This window comes from Limulus polyphemus, unplaced genomic scaffold (genome assembly GCF_000517525.1).
Source record: "Limulus polyphemus unplaced genomic scaffold, Limulus_polyphemus-2.1.2 Scaffold1963, whole genome shotgun sequence".
Taxonomy (NCBI): Eukaryota; Metazoa; Arthropoda; class Merostomata; order Xiphosura; family Limulidae; genus Limulus; species Limulus polyphemus.
The window spans coordinates 866-5,332 of NW_013667573.1; positions in this window are offsets into that span (position 1 = coordinate 866).

Here is a 4,467-nt window from a genome sequence, read left to right on the forward strand (position 1 = left end):
AGATGAATGAGTATTATCAGTTAAACAACAACTAGGCAAGATGAATGAGTATTATCAATTAAACAACAAAGAGGAAAGATGAATGAGTATTATCGATTAAACAACAAATAGGCAAGATGAATGAGTATTATCATTTAAACAACAAATAGGCAAGATGAATGAGTATTAGCTAAAAAGCCATTAGTTGTTATTATTTATTCTAATTATAGTTTGATAAATACATTTATTATTTGTTTATTTTATGTTGTATTCATTCTAGTTAGTTTCATGTATATTTAAGTCAAAATAAAGAATTTTGCATTTTAATTCAGTACTTTTTTATCTTTTTTCGAATTGGGGTGAGTGAGATGTTGTAAAAACCATATATTAGGTGAATGATGTTGGTAAAGGTTGAGAAGCATTGGTTTAGAGCTAGCATAAGATTTGATCTTTTTTTGCCATTCTTTCCTAACTCTGCCTATTATTATGATTGTTTATGTAACTAGCAGGTTGAAATGTGACCCGAGAATATATTTTTTTCATTATCCTATTCCTAAGCCTAAAAGTACTTTCGATATATTATTTCTATCCTAGAATATTTCACTTTATTATTCTTTGTAATCCTTAGATAATATCTGTAATGTTACATGTGCGTGATTTTAATAATACAAAAATATACAGAAACATCGTATTCTTACGTTATAAATGTTCTCATAGGCTTTAGTGTTTATTACTTCTCTTTATTTGGATTTTAGCGATAAGCTTTCTTGAAAAAACATAATTATTGTATAGTAAAGCTAACGTTATTGAAAAAAAAAACATTAAGGACTGCAACTTAATACAAATTGAATAAACACTTAATTTTTACATAAATAAATAAAAAGGTGGTGTGCAAAAATCTCAGAGATGCTTTTCAATGTACTTGAAATTCTCAAACATATTCACTCAAAAATTCCCAATTTTTGATCCTACGAAAGACTACTGTACGACATATCATACGTTAAATAAATTTGGTTATTGTTGTCCAAAATCTTCACTATTTTAGTTTTATTTTTATTCAAAATTTCGTTTTCCTGCCCCCCCCCCCAGTGGCACAGAGGTATGTCTACTAACTTACAACGCTAGAAACAGGGTTTCGATACCCGTGGTGGGCAGAGCACAGATTGCCCATTGTTTAGCTTTGAGCTTAATTTCAAATAAACAAACAATCGTTTTCCTGTGCCTTTAATTTGATGTTGGACACTGAAAAAGTTACAGTTCTTTTCCAGAATATTCGTGTATGTTCAATTGTTGAACACAAAATCCAAGTGAACAGATATACTCTTTAATATATTTAGTGGGCCCGGTATGGCCAGGTGGTTAGGGCGCTCGAATCGTGGTGAGCAGAGCACAGATAGCCCATTGTGTAGCTTTGTGCTTAATTACAAACAAACAAACCATACTACCTGGTACTAAGGTCTACCTGCTGAGAGTAAATTCAGTATATATCAATAAAGCCAAATTCTCAGCATCGTTAATTAACCAACTGCCAACCTTTTATGCTTCTGCTATCACCTTTTTATGTTTAGCTTTCAATTGAGATACAAACGATTTCACTTGCGATTCGATAGGGAAGGTCGAAGCATCACGATAGTCAGCAGTAGGATGAGCAGACTTTGAAATCAGCTACAGGCATATAATTTTACTCGGCTTGCTGCACAATATCTACCAAGGTGTTTCTAAACGGTTCCTGAATACCTCTGCGTGTCATTTGGAGATTTCCATGCTTCTTGTGCTTGACCGTTAAGTTCGTGATGTGCTGACGGATTTCAGTTACCTTACCACTTCAAATCACTTTTCGCAGCGGGAAATGCCCTCTTTTTAGCCAATGAAAATACGAAGAAAATTTTATTCGAATTAAGAAAAACCGGATTGGGTAGTGTGAGTTTTTTGTTTTTTTTTCAACAAAAATGTCTCCCCCCCCCCTCTGGCTCGTGAGGGACCTGTTAAAATAATAAAGTTAACAATCATGATACTGTCTGTCAACAGTAGTTAGAACTTATTTTTACCTAATTCACAAGTTCCACGTCCTTTCAATTACAAAGTAATTTCTGAAGGTTTGACAATATAGTGAGAGTTGTTTGTTTTTTTAATATCTAAGACCTCATCTATGTCAGAGTCCATTTCTCCAACAGTGTTAATACTATCACCAATATCAGAGTCTATGTCGTTTGGAAAACTCCAGAAGTAATTGAGTACCTCTTCAATGTTTCAAAATATTTTTCTGAAAAACATGAAACCACCATGGACATCATGCCCTTTAAAACATCTATAGCTATTATAAAGATAATAGCATAAAAGTAAGCAGTAGATATGAACAAGATAACTACGTAAGTCAAGGTGCTTGAGAATTAAGGCCAATTGTACACCTACGAAAGACTATCTTGGGAAATTGCATACGATACTTTTTAAATTCCTGTACCTCAACAACAAGTAAATTTAGGAAACACCGTATGTTTGATGGAGTACACCGCATGTTTAGTTTCCACAACATTAATAACTACAAAGTTATTTAAAAAATATAACTTTTGGTTAACAATCGGATACTTCCCGGATACCATCCTCATCAATTTCTCTTGTAGTTATAAACTAGGAAACGAAATGAAACATGAAACAGAATAAAATATTAGACGTAATAAATTACTTTTCTAATAAAAAATATTATATCGTACGATAGTCCTTCGTGGGTTAATAACATTAAATTAACGATGAATATTTGTTTTAAATTTTAATATACTATTTACATATATACATACATGTTTAGAGAACCACAACTGCTGTAATAAAATAATAAAATTAAGTAGTAATTGAATATCCATATTGTTTCGAAAACAATTAAACGTTTACGTATTCAGAAACAGGTGTAGACTTATAACGTAGGTGATTACTTTGGATATATATATGTAAGAGGGAGATTTTCTCTTTCACGTTATTCTTCTTTTTTCGTGGGATGGGGTAGGGGTGAAACGCTTGAAAAAAAGGCTGCTAATATCGTAACTAAAAACTTGTTAAATTCAAACAAAATAATGCGGAGGAACAAACCTTGCTTTTGTATATTAATGTACATGTTTTGTTTGTATTGAAGCCTCCCCCCAATGGCTCAGCGGTAAGTCTGAAGGCTTATAACGCTAAAGACTGGGTTTCGATACCAGTGGTGAACCCGGCACAGACAGCCCATTTTGAAGCTTTGCGCTTAACAACAAACAAACAAACTTTTTATACAATGACCTTATAAAAAAAGATAATAATCTCTAAACACACATTATGTTAACTGTCATAAAACTAAGTTGTTACAAGATCTTATGATTATATTAAACAGATATCATGAAGTGTTGACTGTATCATATCATTTAAATGTATATATCAGTTTTGAGTCAATAAAAGCATGGCAAAAATTTTAATTATATACGTTAAATATCTTGTAAATAACTAACTATTTCATTACTGAACGTACGTAAATCAGCTGGCCAGTTTATTCGAGCTCTCAGCTAATATTAAATTGGACCATTTTCGTAAAGATAATAGCTTTGATTCAGAGTGCCATACGATATTAAAAACTATCTCTATTGCAACTCATTTTCTAAGAAGTATGGTATAAAATTGGTTAAGAGATGTCAGCAGAAAATTATAGTAGCGAATATGATGTTCACGAGTGATAATGATGCCAATAAAATTGACTGATGCCCCTTCCATGCTATTTAAACCAAGTTTGGATAATGCGAGTATGCATGATGGATTTTTGCATTACTGCCTTGAAAAGCTTTTGTTCGTCAGGGTAACTTTATAGTTTTTGGAAGTGAAAATGATCAACATTACTCTGCATGTTATTTACTCTTTTATGAGGATGAGAGGACCCAACCCTTCCCATAAAAATTTTCCTCACACTGTTAAACTCCCTCCACCAGTTTTAACTATTGAAACAACAAAAGAATGGTCAAACATGATTTCCTCCACATTTTTTCCGACTCATTAGACCACATTTCACGCTTCTGACCACCCAATGCTCATAAGTTGTACTCATAATAGTAAATTATTTGTGCTTTTTCTCTTTGCATCTGAGATAAGTGATTTTTGAACTACTTGTTGGCTACATTATGACAGTTTTTCTAACTTATTTCCATGGTACTGTTGAACATATTGGTTAGCTGGTTGAACATTGGTTGAATATTGAATATTGGTTGAACATATTGGTCTGTTTCTCTTTACAAACATGATTAGTTGCTTTTCCTTTTACAAGCAATTGGTGATGGCTTTTATAATGATGCTACTGCTAAATGGGTGACTTCTATCACGCCTCTTTGAAAGTAAAAAAAAAATCCTGGCTCATTCTAATTGGGGCCCGGCATGACCAGGTGGTTTAGGAAGCTCGACTCGCAATCTGCGGGTCGCTGGTTCGAATCCCCGTCCCACCAAACATGCTCGCTCTTTCAGCCGTGGGGGCGTTATAAT